General features: G+C 35.0%; 1 protein-coding gene across 2 annotated transcripts in view; it reads right to left on the reverse strand.

Annotated features, from left to right (window-relative positions):
- Positions 1 to 14,928, reverse strand: part of LOC134668843 (allatotropins-like) — an 86,358-nt gene extending 71,430 nt beyond the window's left edge. For both annotated transcript variants that reach the window (XM_063526313.1, XM_063526314.1), the window contains exon 1: positions 14,733 to 14,928. The gene's annotated coding sequence lies outside the window, so the exon portion shown is untranslated. The remainder of the gene's footprint in view (positions 1 to 14,732) is intronic.
- Between the last annotated feature and the right edge of the window lie 3,552 nt (positions 14,929 to 18,480).

An 18,480-nucleotide genomic window follows, 5' to 3' on the forward strand; every position in this document is an offset into this window, starting at 1 on the left:
AGATCTTAAACAGATCGTTATCGTATCTTGGTGGTGTCTAAAAGATATCTAATAGATGTCTATTTCAAAATCCGAATCGGGCCCTTAGTCTGCATAAAACTAGGATCAATAAATTTCTTTATTAGTGACTCCTATGGTGTATTCTTTCTATCACTGCGCTCCAGGCCTCTCGATCTTCGGCCATTTGCATCGTTGCCTGGAGCGAAGTCTATAATTTTATCCACCCCTAAAATTATCTTCATACAAAATTCGGTTAATATCAGTTCAAAAACTTTACGAGAAAGGGTGGCAGAGATACATACGCGTTTAATTTACGAGTAGTTGGGCATGAGTCATATTAAAAGGAGGAAAAGTTCATTTTGGCCGGTTGTGCTCATACAAAACGATTTTTATTGCGACCCGCTTGGCTATATAAATTTTTTGACAGTCGACATTTTAAGCCAAATAGTTCAACTACAAACCACGACGTGCACTATCACCGCTTCTACTGCCACGCAATTTGGATATTATTGTGTTTGCTTATTAGTTTTGCTGAAATAGGCGCCTGAACATGAAACGTAGGTATATTATTTAGTAGTGTACGTGTAGTGCATAGTGCACGTCGTGGTTCGTAGTTCCTCCTTTCATTATACCTACTAAGGTACTCCTGTAAAGTTGTACACTACACAATTTTTAATGTTTGTGTAATATCCCGCGACACTTTGTTACTACAGCGAATACAAGATAACAGCAGGTTTACTTTTTAAATTAACCGCTACTCTGTTTCTGGCATTCATTATCATCATCATCATCATCATCATCATCATCATCATTGGCCTTTGCGTCCATTGCAGGCGATTTATGGTGTAAAACCGGAGCGACACCTTTTTTGTTATTATAAATGGAAGTTTAGAATTGTGCAACGACACATGCACGATCCGAGTCTCGTCACAGAGGAGAGGATACAAAAAAAAACGGAAAAAAATGCAACAAGAAAACGGTCGCCCATCCAAGTACTGACCACGCCCGACGTTGCTTAACTTTGGTCAAAAATCACGTTTGCTGTATGGGAGCCCCACTTAAATCTTTATTTTATTCTGTTTTTAGTATTTGTTGTTATAGCGGCAACAGAAATACATCATCTGTGAAAATTTCAACTGTCTAGCTATCACGGTTCGTGAGATACAGCCTGGTGACAGACAGACGGACGGACAGACGGACGGACGGACGGACAGCGAAGTCTTAGTAATAGGGTCCCGTTTTACCCTTTGGGTACGGAACCCTAAAAAGAAAATCCTACTAATGTCGCATCTACATCTACTGTTAATACGAAGGATAGGACTCCGTGGCTAGCTTATGTAAAGTAAGAGTCCCTTACAATGCCAATTGATTATGTATTCATGGGTCACTTAAATAAGGGGTCATCCATTCATTACATCACACGTTTAGGGGGAGGGAGGGGGTCAAGAAAATGTGACATATTGTGACATGGGGGAGGGGGGAGACACAAATTTTGTGACGTCACTTTAACTTCATCAGTAACCGAAAATTTATTTAAATTATTTTATTCGCTGTACATTTAAATAACAACTTTTTAAAACGATAATCCTTTTATTCGTTTAATTTTCTTTCCTAAGCAGTTTTGGGTTATAAAATTACTAATATTTATATCGTCAAAAATATTTTGATAAAATATTAATAATACTTAGGTACTTACTTAATTCGATTTGGCGATTTCGTAGAAAAAATGTGACGTCACACGACGAGGGGTTTGCCAAATGTGACCAAGTGTGACAAGGAGGGGGGGAGGGGTCAAAAAACCTAGAAATTCGTGTGACGTAATTAATGGATGACCCCTAAACCACCAAATATGACCTATGTCCGTATATTTTTTGTATCTCTTGAATAAATAACATAAAAGTCAAACACGACTGTAATTATAGGAAAAGGTGTAGGTACCCTAACTATTGACGAATAATGTTTTCTTTACCTTTCCCGATATTTTCTGTAACACGGAAAATCTTAGCTTAGAAATATATGTTCATTCGCCATTAAATATATTAGGGCACCTAAGATGCTATAAAGATATTTTAACAGAATAGAATAGAATATATTCGTAAGCACAAACAATTGAGACAATAAAAACATAATATAAAAGAAAACGCAAAATAAGAATTTTAAATTTAAATGGTAATAAATAACTGATGTAACGAATATACCTACCTATAACAAATTTGGGTTACAAGATTAATTGTAGCAAGTTAAAATATATTCGAGAACTTCTTTCGATCGTTTAATAAGTTTCAACATTACAGACACATATTTTTTGAAATCACATTACTCTCAAATAAGATTGTTACTGTCCCAGAACTATTATTTGCTAAGATCATCTTATAAAAATATAGATTTCCTTCTCTTCCAGGCCGCGTAGCCAAGATGCCAATCGCTTACGCTCCGTAGCGATCGAAACGCAACCGTCACTGTCACACTAGTACGGAAGAGTGATAGAGAGACATAATGCTTTTCGTTGTCGAAGCGATAGCGATTGTAACCTTGGCTAGGCCGGCTGACTATTTTTCGCCTAGCGGGGAGAAGTAAACAAAATATAATCGTAACTTAAATAACTATTCCGACGAGTAATATTTATCTTGCGTAAATGAAATCGTTGAGTTAAGAAGACCCAACTGTCGACATAAAGTTTTAGTGCTTTTACTAGGTCATCCATGGCCAAATAATTTTGAGAGGCCGTATTATTATAGCAGTTATCGCGGATAGAGCGTTCGTCAGTTCACATAGACATTTATGTAAAGCGCTTTAGCTGTGGCGAAAAACGTTACTTTAGTACCCTAGGCCTTATCTAAGTATCCTCATATATTCTATATCTAAGTCCTTAGTCCTATTTAGCCTGATGTAAGGGTAACATTCCATTTCTGACCGCAGCTGCACTAGTAGTACGAACGCGTCGGTGTTATTGTCAGTTTCCGTAGTAAAATTAATGTTAGTGCTGCTGTCGTTGGAAATGGACTGTCACCTTAAGTTTGTCTGGGCTACGCTACTATGCTATTGGACAAGCTACGCTGGTGGGATTGCTACGCTAGAGGACAGTATTGGTTGTCTAATATAGCTCCCATACTGGCTGTTATAAAATGTTATATAACATAGTGTGACAGGGATAACACATGGAAACACTATTTAGTACTATCACGCTGTCCCTGCCACACGATGTTATATAACATTATAATATAACGGCCAAAGTTGGAGCACCATAAGCGGTGTAACGCACGAGTGAAGTGGGTCAAAACTTTTTAGTTTGAGTTAAGGTTATATGACTTTCCTGTAGACATCATAAAATAAAACGGACTTTAAATATGCATGTAAAAATCTTCTTACTTCTTAAATTTGTATGATGAAAGTCGAAAGATGAAAGAAAAATATATCCAAATTGTTAACTTTTGTAATGTTTACAGAAAAGATGTTTTCCCGGAGGTTTTTGATTCAAAGCGAAACATGGCTAACGCAAAGAGTATGTAATGCTATGTATGTAATATATGTAATATAATATAATGTACGGTTCAATAATAGGTACCACAATATTGCTCTCTCGAACCTGTATTCGTACAACAATAAGAGAAATTACTATCATAATATGATACATGGGCAAACAGTGATGTCAAATTGACGTCAATCTGTACGTACGAATCTAACTCACAAACTTATTAAGCTCCAAGTATGTTTTCGTTTAAGCGGTTGTTGCGTAAGCATTTGCTAAAACAAGAGTTCGAATAATATCCATCTTTATTATACTTATAGTATGTATTATATAAATATGAGGTAGTTTATATATATTTTATTTATTTATGTAGTTCAGCGGTTCTCAAACTTTTTTGGTGACGGAACCCTTTTGGAAAGCGAAATATTTGGCGGAACCCCAAATTAAAAATTTTCGTTCGTCACTGTGGACAGTGTGGACCAGATATGCCTAATATAGAAGTGCTGGTTTTTTCTTATTATTACAAGTATTTTCGCGGAACCCCAACAGAGGCTTTGCGGAACCCTAGGGTTCCGCGGAACACACTTTGAGAATGGCTGATGTAGTTTATAATTATGTATAGTTTGCTCTTTTTTAATTCACTCAATATGTATATTTATCTCTCTGCACCAATTGTAGATATCTCTGTTTGGCCCTAATATGGTTGACTGGTAGAGAATGCCAATTGGCATTAAGTCCGCCATTTGTACATTGTTGTGTATATTTTGTGCAATAAAGTTTAAATAAATAAACTTATCTGCTTGATAATGTCCTTTATTCTCTTCCTTATTTCAAAAACATAGCGATAAAGCTTCGCTAAACAAGGTTACTTATCTTAAATAATTCACTTTCGTTGCGGGTTGATTGAAGACTTCGCGAAAAGCATGTTTACTTTTTATATGAGTTTTATATCTTCTCGGATCATAGAGGCTTTTATTTCGGTTTTTATGGATCCTTGTGTTATATAATAACAGTTCCATTTATTTTTACTTCGTTTGTAATGGGCTCTGCGATCCTAGAAGTTAGAATGATTATTAAATGGCTACCAATTGATATCGCAGTTTGCTTGTAACGGTATTTCTTAACCAATACCCCCATAGTGGAGCTATTTATTTTTTCATGTAAATAAGCTTTTAATTAAGTCATTATTAATCGCTTTTAATTAAGTAATATTAATAAATATTTACACTAAACATTATTACGAAGTAAATATTGTAGTATTTCACAATTTGAAAATCTTAAAAATTAATTATTTGTCACAATCGTTACCCCCAATCAAAAACTTAAATCAAAAAGCATTTAATTAAGATAAATAATTAAAGTATTAAAATATTAATTTCCTAAGTTATGAAAATACTACTAAATTGGACCAAGCCAACTCTGCATGGCATTTGCAATATTGAAGTGTGGCAATGACATTACTAATGTCAAATTACTATGAAAATATGACATTTGTGGTTTAATCCGAAACCGGTTATACATATTGATGTTTGATTAATATATTAGGGGTTCAATAATAGGGGGGGGGGGGTTAGGGGTTACCATGCTATTGCAAAAGTGCAAGTATTTTGTGTTAGATTTTTTGTATATTTGATATTATTTGAACAAATAGGCCAAATCCCCAATTTGTTAAGACTAATACATTATTGCCAATTTACGCCAATATATTTTGGAAGCTTAGGTATTGGTACACCAATCCGCAAAAAAATAATATTTCTTCGTCATCAATACCAGTGTATTTAGAATATCCAAAATGACGGCCACCCTCCGCCTCCGGATTTCCGTCTCACTATTCCCGGTTAATCTATTTTATTTTATCAAGTATCCCTTGAATGTCTCCAATCCTTTTTCATTAAAAGATAATTCAACATTTTCAACATTTTCAATGAAACTTTTCTCATGTTTTTCATTTTGGCTAAACTGCTTGAAAATTAATCGTTTTAAAGGCTCTTTGAAGTTTTAGCAGCTTTTTTGCGAATACAAACTTCGGGGCTCTTTCAACTGTTTAACCATTATTTAGCCAACGGGATATTCATATTTGGATTTTCTTGGCCCGTGACGTAGAAGGAAATTATCGTTTTTTTTATCATAAGAAGCTCCTTCTTAACATATTCACATAATGGAATCATTGTTAATTCAAAGGCTCTTAACAAAATGAAAATATTTATGATACGTAGTATATTTATACAATAGGTATTTAATTTATCGTGCTCTGTGAGGCTATAGAAAAAAATAATGTGTTACAAAAGTGATGTTAAAGAAAATAGAATTACAAATTAAGAAATAACTAATAATTTATATCTCATAAAATAAATTGTTTATAGGTAGGCAAGCTTATTAACATGCAAACTACAAGTCTACTATTCTATTCCAAGATTTGTAAAAATGGACATGTTTAGCTCTTAGAGTTAATTTAATAGCCATTCTTTAATTAACTACTCCAAGAAACACGACGGGGGAAACATTTAAACGAATTACATTGGTTACATTCGGTCCTAGGGGAAAACATCCCGAATCAATGAGGCCTAAAATAGTACCTATTTTTAATTAATTGAATAAACCGACAGACGTTAGTTCAAATTATTATCTAAACGGTATTTCGTTAACGTATTTGACATGGAACGGACATCCTTTCATATGGAACGTGGAACTCGGATTCACGTTAGTAGGTATTGAACTCTAATTAATTATAATTTATAGTTCGTTTCTTTTAGCATTAGAAAGAACTTCGCAGAAGTAAGCTTGTGGTTCCAAATCCGGCACTTTTAGCGATAATAATTTGTAGTAAATTATATGTATTGACCATGCTACATTAGATAATTCAATAATTATTAACAATTAAAGATCTTTCTAATGCTAAAAAAACCAACTACATATAATATTACTGCACGGATCCACGTTAAATGGCCTACGGAATACGAAAAGTTAAAAAACAACGGGTTGCACTCCGGGAGTGCCGGTAGAAGTGAAAACTCAATAACATTGTAACAGGTTTTCGATCAGATAACGTGTCCATCTTACGTCTTACGAATCTTACGGTCACGTGACCTGTCGCGAGTTTAACAATTTTTCCCCATCACAAAAGTGCACAGCGCCGCTAAAGAAGTTTACACTTCAAAAAGTCTAGTATTTTCTTGAGACATTGTTTATTCATACGCATACTTTACTTTATTAAATCTCTAATCGCTCAGATAAGTCCCAAATCAAGTAGAAGACAAGTTGAACAATATTATACTGAGAATTTAGCCATTAAAATAACTGAATATTTTAGAGTACTCACTTATTAATTCCTATTTAGATAATTCAATTTAGCAACATGTCAGATATGCCTTTGACGTCCCTAACAAGATATTCTGTAATGACCCTCCGGTTATATCATAAATATAACTGAATTATAAAGTAAAATAGCATGCTTGCGGGTTAATTCTGAAATGTGGTTTTGATTCAGCTAAATATTACATTTTCACCGTAGTTTATCTAATATTATTGGCAAGTTTGAAACGGGTTGGAAATTGAAATATGACGTAAGTAGATACTTGCTTTAAACTCGGAGTTTTTTCTCTTATGTTTTTTTTTTTCAAATGATAATAGCAAAATGTTTGAATTACGTCGCAAATATGCATATAGTGAACTTAAAAATATTATAAATTAATTTAATTTAGATATTCTAGAAAAAAATGAACTCATAAAACAAAGTATGCATGTGTCTAGGTATGTCAAAGTTTAAAATAATAATAAATACAGTTTCAAAAACAAAGTTTAAAAAATAATAAACAATAAAGTATTACATTGTTTTAATTTTAAATAGGTATTTTTGTTTTAAAGCGCAAATAAATAAATAAGAAGTTGAAATGGAATCCCTTTCAATTTCCATTAGAGAAAGGTTCTTATCCTACACGCGCAATAAGGACCATCCTACCAAAATTTCTGTTAAGATTCTCTAGAACCTGTAATATTATAGTTAAGTTAGTTGTTTATATTTTCACGAACTAAGTATATCGCAAGACTAAAGTTTCAGTAGTTCGAAACTGTTCGGGTCTAGCCTGAGGGGCTACCGCGAAATCCGAAATTCTCAAATTGCGGGGATCTTTCTCTTTTACTCCAATGAAGGCGTAATTAGAGTGACAGAGAAAAATGCCCGCAATTTGACAACTTCGATTTTCGCGGTTATAGCCCTGACCTAGCCTAACAGAACATTACAAAAACAAGCACTAGGATATTAGAAGCACCGAATTACCTTATAATTTGGCAAGATCTGTTCGCAGCGTGTGTTCCGTAGCGTCTCATGTTATTAGGGTTCCGTACCCAAAGGGTAAAACGGGACCCTATTACTAAGACTTCGCTGTCCGTCCGTCCGTCCGTCCGTCCGTCTGTCCGTCTGTCTGTCACCAGGCTGTATCTCACGACCCGTGATAGCTAGACAGTTGAAATTTTCACAGATGTATTTCTGTTGCCGCTATAACAACAAATACTAAAAACAGAATAAAATAAAGATTTAAATGGGGCTCCCATACAACAAACGTGATTTTTGACCAAAGTTAAGGAACGTCGGGAGTGGTCAGTACTTGGATGGGTGACCGTTTTTTTTTTTGCTTTTCGTGCGCGAGTCCGACTCGCACTTGTTTTATATTATATTTTTTTTTGTGAGATCAACTCATGTTATTTCATTATAATTTGTTAATAATCATTATTCATTAATCACGGCACATTTGATGTTTGAGAGACGAAGATGGGAAACAATCAAAACGCACACATAAATTTGGAAATGACTGGTCCAGCCGGCATATTATGGATGGTTTTATTCCACGTGATAAAATAACTGTATAGACAAGAACGACCATTATATCCGTACTGCCGGCGTATTATGGACGGCTTTATCCATCTTTATCCACGTGATAAAGTAACTGTCACTTTTTAACACCGTGGGCTAGAAAGTGACGGACACTGTTTTATCACGCTGTCACGTACCTAGACAAGAACGACCATCATATCCGTACTGAAATGTCACACTGTTGACAGACGACTTAGTAAAAATGCCCCGTTTAACCGATATATTAATAATGATAACTATTAACTAAGCGCTATTTGCACCATCCCACTAACCAAGGTTAAATGGTTAAACCGTTGTCAGTGTCAAATTGCACTGATAACCACGGTAACTCCGGGTTTAACCGGTTAACCCCGGGTTAGTGAATGGTGCAAGAGGCCCTTATAACTCACATTTCACTTAAGCACGCTAACCTTTAATAAAGCCATAAGCATTAAGGGAAAATTATGTCCATATTTGTTTTATGCCTTCAATTTCCTGACGAGGGGCCTGATGGCCTTGGGCAAGACTGTCTTGGCTTTCATGTGAGCATCGCAATTAAGCTTTTGCATAGCTTTTGTTGTTTTAAATGTTCGTTCGTTTAAAAGTAATTTTTGAATCTATTGCGAACACACGAACGGACAGAGCGGCTACCGCGAAAACCGAAATTCACAAATTGCGGGGATCTTTCTCTTTTACTCCAACGAAGGCGTAATTAGAGTGACAGAGAAAAATCCCCGCAATTTGCGAACTTCGATTTTCGCGGTTATAGCCCAGACGCGGCGGGGACTTTGTTTTATAAGGTAGTGATGTAGTCAGTATGGACTCAGGCCGCGTAGCCAACATGCCAATCGCTTACGCTCCATAGCGATGGAAACGCAACTGCCACTGTCGCACTACGGCACTAATATGGAAGAGTGATAGAGAGACACAAAGCGTATCGTTGTCGTAGCGATAGCGATTGTCAGCTTGGCTAGGCCGGTTGAAGCCTTAATACATATTAATATAGGGTACATCGCCAATTACTAGCCACCCCCCAATTACTGGCCACTTAATTTGATTTCTATTTATAGGTGAACACAGTTCATTTTAGTATATAAGGTACGAAAATCCAATTATTAGCCAGTTTTCAATTACTGGCCACCTATTCCAAAAATGAATTCTATTTACAGATAAATAAAACTCATTTTCAGTATAAGGAAAATGGCCAGTAACTGAAATTTATCCACAACCCACTCGTTCAATAACTGGCCGCCTCTTACAAAAATGAGTTCTATTCACCTATACACAGAATTCATTTTAGTATAGGTGGCCAGTAATTGAAAACTGGCTAATAATTGGCGATGTACCCTATGTGTGTACATACTAATATTGAACCAACGCTTTTCATTACTACTGAAATTTCTCATTTAAGTTTGAGTGTAGTAAACTATTCATTTCAATATGTAAATACGTAAATAAATTACTTTTAGCCATTCAAATATATGTTGCGAAATTTATATTAGTAATCTGAAATTTATTTTATGCCAGATACCAGAGGGATACATTTTAGACTACGAATTAGGGCCCGGTTCGGATTTTGAAATAGACATCTATTAGACATCTTTTAGACATCACCAAGATACGATAACGATATTTTTAAGATCTAATCTGTCAAATTTTGACATTTGCGCGATTCTGGAGATACTCTTGAACGATTTCCACAGGATATGACTTAGAGATCCAATTCACATCTAATAGATATCTTACTCTATCTAACATAAAAGTGACATTGCGGTTGCCCGAATTGCGCTGCAAAAGAGAATTAGTTGATATCTAAACTATAACGTATCTAGAATGGATCTAGTACGTGTCGTCTCTTGTGAATATCTTGAAGTTCGAATACGGCAGTTAGAATAAGAATGGTTTTTCAATTCAAAAAAAAAATCAATTTAGGTAGATGAACGATACAGGCTTATGGGTTAGTCCTCTCATTAATATTCAAGTCCTAACCATGTTTAAATGAGTGTTGTACCAGATTTTATAAAGCTCAATGATACCTATCATCTGAATCAGTACTAAAATCTGAATTTTTACAAACAGGCTTCAATGAGAGGCTTCGGCCTCGGCTTGCAAAAATATGTCATACTGATATATTGTTACCTTATATGTATACTTATATTATTTTACCGAATTTCCCAACCCACTAAAACTAATCCCAATAAGGCCTAGTTTCCCCTCTGGGTTGGAAGTTCAGATGGCAGTCGTTTTCGTAAAAACTAGTGCCTACGTCAAATCATGGGATTAGTTGTCAAGCGGACCCCAGGCTCCCATGGGCCGTGGCAAAATGCCGGGATAACGCAAGGAAGAAGAGATTATTTTACCGATTTTTTAAAAGCGTGCACTTGCGAAGTCGAGGCGGGTCGCTAGTTTTAAATGAAAGATTGTTGAATTAACCCTTTTTTGCAAGTGTATATTTATGAATGTATTTTTTTACTATAGCTGCGGTATTCATTATGAATTTTGTTTAGATATAACATTTTTAATAATACTATTATGTAGTTAGTGCTTCTGGACGTTTTCCGCAAATCGACAACCATTGTAAGAACAACCACTGTGTAAGACGAGCTAGCGCTACTATAACTTTTAATATTACTACTTACTTATATACTTCCACTTTTATTTAAGCTTGGATCATATCACACCGCTTGTGTTCACGTAAGTAATGATTTTAATCAGAGTAATATGAAAGCAGTTGTTGAAAATATTTAAATCAGAAAATTAGGCTTGGCCCCATTTTAATGGCTACAAATATAATGACCACCAAAAAATACTTCGGTACCCTAAATAAAAAAATCATGCTTACCAAAAAAAATTACTGAACACCAAAAAAATAAGGCCTAAAATTACAAATGTACCACCATTTTAATTACGACTGCACTTCAAATTGTATTCGAATACCAAATATATTGAATGATTACCAAAAATCATTAATGATCACCAAATCTTGAAAACCAAATAAATGCGATATTTTCACCTAAATAAACCACTATGATACCAAAAAATTTATACATATTACCAAATAAAGTAAAATGATGCCAAAATTACTAGCCCCTCCCGCTCAACCCCCGTACCCCGCACCGCATAACTTAGGTAGGCATACTGAAATGCTACTAGAAAAGTATGTTAGGTTAGGTTTGTACTGCTATCAGTTAAGTGGGCTAGGTTAACACTGCGACCCTTACAGAAACGAATTGCTACTAGAAAACTGGGTTAGGTTAGGTTTGAACTGTGACCCTTACAGAAACGAAATGCTACTAGAAAAGTGGGTTAGGTTAGGTTTGAACTCCAACCCACACAGAAACGAAATTCTACTAGTAAAGTGGGTTAGGTTAGGTTTGAACTGCGACCCTTCCAGATAAGAAATGCTACTAGAAAAGTGGGTTAGGTTAGGTTTGAACTGCGAACCTTACAGAAACGAAATGTTACTAGAAAAGTGGGTTAGGTTAGGTTTGAACTGCAACCCATACAGAAACGAAATGCTACTAGAAAATTTTGCTTTGCTTTAATAGGATAGCAAGATTTAAAAATTTGGTTATAATTTTACATTAAAATGGAGTTCTAATTTTGGTGGTCATTTACTATTTTTGGGTTTACAATGATTATTTTGGTGTCATTTTATTTAATAGGATATCACGATGTAAAAATTTGGTTATCAATTGACATTAAATTGGGGTTTGAAATTTGGTAATTATTTACAATTTTTGGGTTAATAATGATTAATTTGGTGTCATTTCCTTTAATAGGATAGTAAATTGTAATAAAATTGGTAATCATTTCACATTAAAATGGTGTTATAATTTTGGTGATCATTCATTATTTTAGGGTGGTAAAGTAGATTTTTTTGGTATTAAATTTTATTAAATCTGGTGATCAGTTAAATAGCAGCCCATTTTAATTACAAAACTTCTGGGATAGGTACACAGATATTTTAAAAATAATAATCTGTTAGACCGAGCTTTGCTCGGAAAACATATAATTACTCAAATATGCGCGTTTTTCCAGAGATAAGACCTTCGCTAGATCGGTTTTTCGCCCCCGAACAATTGTTAGAGCCGTTTCCGAGAACCCCGAAATATATAAATATTATTATATATTATTATGTAATTGCACGTTTAAAGGTATAATATCACTCGTCACTCGTGTATTTTTAAGTTGGAGGTTACTCGATATGTTTCGCTCTATATCGAGGAGCTACAACGGGAGCAGGAAATTAAAAGTACGTGAGTGACCCATTTTAATATACATATTTTATAGCCTTAGGGGAATGTCAACAGGAGAGACGTGAACTTAATTGCTGATACAACAGACATAGTGTAGCCACAGTTTGTGATCAAATCACAATATGAACATAAACATAATTTTAAACGGTGTTTCAGGCGTGAAGTATAGCAAACATACGTAAGTAAACATATGTAAGGCGTAAAGTATGACAAATATGAAGTTATTAAGAATGCATGTCTGCATGCATGCATGTTGATGGACGGACAGGGTATGGTAGACCCAAAAAACGATGGATGGATTGTGTGAAAGAGGATATGAGAAAGAAAGGAGTGAGTGCTGAGGACACGAAAGACAGAGGAGACTGGAAGAGAGAAACATGTTGTGCCGACCCAACATGACGTGGGATAAGGGCAGGGGAAAGAAGATTAAGAATGCATGTCTGTTTCATAAGTATGTTTAAGTACACTACATTGTACAACTGATCCATTTGTATATGCGACCTTTTGGATTCTAACCCCTATTCAGAAAATTTTACGTTTATTTAAATTATGTTTTGTCCGTTTTTTACAAATACATAAGTCAAAATGACAGATAAAGACAAACGATTATTAGATAATTGAGGTCTGGAGCCCGTTTATGAATAAAGGGGTAAATAAATAAATTTAGATAAGATTTAATATACATATTTTTCACCACACCCGCTCGTAAAGGCTTACTTTGCACTTCAAAAACTGATAGCAAAGTTGCATTTTATTTACATGTGAGGCAAAGTAATCAAATGCAAATTTTGAGTTGTTTTCTTATGTTTGCTGGTAGAATTGACTTTTAAGTGATGATTTTGGATGATAAATATTCAATACCATTCATTTGGATTTTGTTTGATATTTTACATGTAATATTTGCTTCGGGTTGGTGTGGTGAAAATTTTTGTGTTTCACTCGGGGGAATACTTTGTTTAACCCTCGTGCTTTGAAACCTTTGCAAAGCTCAGGATTCTAATTTTGGGATCTTTCGCTTGCTCGGGTACCTATCAATATTAGCACGAGCGGGTAAACCACAACTTTGCCCCCTTGTAAAACAAATAAATATTTTGACTAGGTACATTTGTAGGTTTGATTAGAAAGGGATGGGCGAGCGATATGTGGAACGTGTCACACAGGTCAGCGAGCACCCCTGACGGTCTCTAGTATAAATAAAACTTTTAAAACTCTACTCTAACATATAACTTTCACGATTAACACACACCAAATAATGTTTTAAATCGTGTAACGCGGATGGCTTCAAAATAATTATTAGTTTGATGAGTTTCTAATTTGTAATTTTGCTGATATTGCCAATTTTATTTAATAACATTTTTACAACTTTATAACAAATCAATAAAACTTATAAATAAAAAATTTGCCCTAAGTCATGGTCCGTAGGTAGGGTGCCCAGAAGGCTGGCCGCATTGCCCCGCTGGATGGCAATGCTGATCCTTTGGGCAAAATATTTTGCTGATCCCAATCAAACTACTGATGTTTGATATAAGTACAGTCGACGTCAAAGATATGTTTACACTTTTGCACCTTATGCCTTTGTAATAAGGCGAAAAATGTAAACATATCTTTGACGTCGACTGTACATAACTACCCGACATAAGTCTCTTTATTTCCATATTTTGGTTTGACTAATTGACCACAACTACCTACATAAATATGAGCGGAAAAATCCGCATCGAAACATCGAAATTAAACGACCAATTAATTCGCTACATATTGTTCTCAAACTGTTGTTATATTAACAAATTTTCTAGGTAGATTTAATTATTTATTCCTATAAATATGCATTAATTCGAATAACATTATATTTCCAGAATAAAAATAAAATCTCATAATTATTGTCCTGTTAGGTTCTTGTTTTATATACGTTGCTGAATTTGCCAAAATAATTAATATAGGTACGTAATGAACATAAGTATTTTAGGCGTTAAAAATACTTATATAAATAGTCTTCAATACATAATCACCTGTCCTAAATGCTGTCCAAAAAATGTGTAGATTTTTTTTCAACTGTTATTTTATTATTTAAATAATATAATCGCCTGTATTCATAAATAGTTGCGAAACTCCGCAATGTTCACGAAACTTTAAAAAATCTAAACTATAATGAACTTACCTTAGTTTGTCGTAATCACTAAGCACGTCTGGACACAGCGCGAGCGACGCGCAGGTGAGACTAGAGTGGCCTCAGCAGTGGAGGGTTGACGCTTATATAGGCGGTCTTGGGGGTTGGTCCAAGCGGCGTCCGCCCAGCGTAGGCGGGCGTAGGTGTCATGCAGGTTGTGGTCCAAATATGTGACATTTTAAAATATAAATAAAAAATAAAAGCCTTTTATTTGTGATCCCTTAAATAATATAATTACGAGTATTATAAACTAAAATACAATATTTCACTTTACATAATACTTCTAATAATATAATTATTGTAAATAGAGTTTTTTTCGTATCCTACGTATTATTTATATTGGGATCCCCTATTGAGTAAAGGCCTCCTCCAGGTTTTGCCACCTATCTCGGTCTTGGGCCACTTGGTATTTTAGATTAGGATAGGGAACACTGATGTACCCTAGTTGGCCTAGTTCACACTCGTACTAATTACGCGGAAACTTTGGCTGGTATTAGGACTTTTTAATTGTACCTGTACTGTAAAGAAAAACAAACGTATTTTGACCAACTATGGCCATACGTATGAATTGACGTTGAAAACAATTACGCATATATGTACACAAAATGCAACGCAAACTTAAAGTATAAACGCAGATGACAAAAAAAATACAAATCCAGTGCGTGTGAGCTGTAGATCTCGTTAGTCTGACTTTGTACTAAATAAATGTATAGCTGCGCCATCTATACAAAAAAAACCGGCCAAGGGCGAGTCGGACTCGCGTTTCTAGGGTGCCGTACATAAGTCCGACTCACGCTTGACTTTCTAATAGGTTTTCCTGTCAACTATAGGTAAAGAACTATATTAGTTTTTTTTTTTAATTTTAGACCCAGTAGTTTCGGAGATAAAGGTAATTTCTCGCCTATTTTCTTAAATAACTTCGAACCCATGTATTTTAAAATTATAACAAAAAACATGTCCATCTCTGGGTCACTAATTTACATGTGTACCAAATTTCAACTTAATTGGTCCAGTAGTTTCCGAGAAAATAGGCTGTGACTGACGGACAGACAGACAGACGCACGAGTGATCCTATAAGGGTTCCGTTTTTCCTTTTGAGGTACGGAACCCTAAAAACGCAAAATTTATCGACAAATAATCGACCCTGCTCACAAAATTTCACGAGATTGCGATCTGTAGAGGAGAACAGCCGAACCTACAACGAAGACATACAAAAACATTGTTGTCCAAGTTGAAACGGGGACGCATCGTGCTCGCTTGGTCAAAATATAGGATTCGTAAAAGTGACCATTCATTAATTACCCCGTAGCCGTCTATGCAAGCCGGTGGGAACAATACGTTACTACAAACTTGCTCCTGCTATGTTAATAATAGTACGGTGAAAGTATAAAACTTTGCCGTTTAACATAACTTTGCCCACCGCGTCACAGCTCAGTACGTGCTATGACGCGGTGGGCAAAGTTATGTTGAAGGGCAAAGTTTTATACTTTTACCTTACCGGTAAAGCAGTGATAAATGATAATTAGTAAAGTTTAGGATGCATTCTAAATGTATCCGCCTATCCGCTCTATTTAATCAGCAACGCCAGTTTTGACACTGACTGATTAGAGGCCCGATTCGGATTTTAAAATAGACATCTATTAGATATCTTTTAGACATCATCATCGTTAAGATACGATAACGATTTGTTAAGATCTAACCTGTCAAATTTGACATTTGCGCGATTCTAGAGATACTCTTGAACGATATCCGCAGGATATGAATTAGAGATCCAATTCACATCTAATAGATATCTTACTCTATCTAACGTAAAAGTGGCATTGGTTGCCCGAATTGTGCTGCAAAAGTGAACTAGTTGATCTCTAAACTATAACGTATCCAGAGTAGATCTAGTACGTGTCGTCTCTTGTGAATATCTTTAAGAACGAATACGGCAGCAGATCCAGAACTAATCCAGATCTAATTCATACCCTGTTATTGAAATCAGAATACACCTGTAAGCCTACCTGTTAGTCTTATAGCGCTACGCCGTAGAGCATGGTTTTCGAAAGCATATGGAGATGGAGAAACCGTGCTATTGAATGTTATATTCAATTTTAATACCTGTGTACAAAAAAAAGATGATATCTTTAACACCTGCACAAAACATAAAAGGTTGGGACCTCCCACGGAGTATGAAGAAAAATAATATAGATTATTTGTGTCAGGAGATCCCGTTTTTCTATGCGAGTGCAAACGGGCAACGAACTCTTACTTAATTGAATTTATTTACAATATGAGATTAGAGTTCATAACATAACATAATAAAAACAATTTATTTTCCACAAAAACATGATTTATATGTAGCTACTGCTATAATTAAAACATTTCCTTACCCACTCATGTTTGCTGGTACGTTTCACACGGCATACCCCGTGTCAATGTTTTAATCGTCTTTTATTAAACCACAACATAATTATAAATACACGGTGTTGCTTTCCATATAGATCAAGTGAGCCAAGCAAGCTTGGTGAAAATTAATGATTTCAGAGAAAGTATAGGCGGCTTTATATTATATAGGTATATTTATAGTTGTATTAAAATTCTCTGCCACGTCCGTAGGTACTTATTGCGATACCAGTAACTATACAATTGTCATTGTTTTCCTATGTATTATTTTTTCCTTAATAATACAGTATCTCAAAACATTCACACTTTTACAGACCATTCATTTATTTCATATACTCGTACACACCAAAATAATTTCGGCAAGAGAGACATAAGATAGTGAGGCCGATTCAAACGTACATTTTGACATGAAAATGATATCTAAATCATGTAATTTTGTTATTATTTATTCGCCCGTGTATCTCGCTCGCTCCAATACATGTCCGTAGAAGTATATTACGAGAGAAATTCACTCGCAAATCTTTTAGATATCATTCTGATGTCAGAATGTAAGTCTGAATTGACCTCATCGGGGCATTAAACTGGGTAAACCAGGTGAAAATCGGTCCCCGCGGGATCGTTCGGACACTGCTAACCTAACATTTCACCTCGGGAAATACCACACACAAGTTAAATATGAATACAGTGTACCTAAGTATGTTGTAGAAATTGGATATGTAAACAAATCCATTTACCGGCGTAATAACGCAGGTTTGAAATAAGTATTTTTTTTTGCTACAAATGATAATAAGTATAAAGTACTTACTATTTTAGCGAGTAGGTATAATATTTTTGACAAACCGTTTTAGAGTCTAAAAAACAAAATGAAGGAAGTAAGGTTACGAACGGATTTAACATATATGAAATTGTGCCTCTTGATTGTTAAGGTTTTTATTTTCTGTGAATCATTCTAAAACAAATCTAACATTCATTACTCACAGCAACTTGCGCAATAAGTACATCACAAAACCCGACACAAAAATCCGAACAACACTGCCTTTGCTTTTTTTTTGCTTTGTTACCGAATCCGACACAAGAGCAGCCGATGCAACGGAGCCAACCGCGCCGTTCTTTCGACTAAATATTGTTTCGTTTTAAGTTTATAAAATACATTATGTAATGTATGTATGTTAGTCTGTAACCCTTATTGCCTATTTAAATTTCTAAATAAATAAATAAATAGGTACTTTTGGTGTAAGTAAACAAATCGTGGAATAAACAATTACAGATGTAGTCCATAATTGTTTTCCATCGTATTTTATCGGAAACGTTCGTATTTGTCATGCTACTTCAGTCAATCGCAGTTATTATT

The sequence above is a fragment of the Cydia fagiglandana genome, chromosome 11 (genome assembly GCF_963556715.1).
Source record: "Cydia fagiglandana chromosome 11, ilCydFagi1.1, whole genome shotgun sequence".
NCBI lineage: Eukaryota > Metazoa > Arthropoda > Insecta > Lepidoptera > Tortricidae > Cydia > Cydia fagiglandana.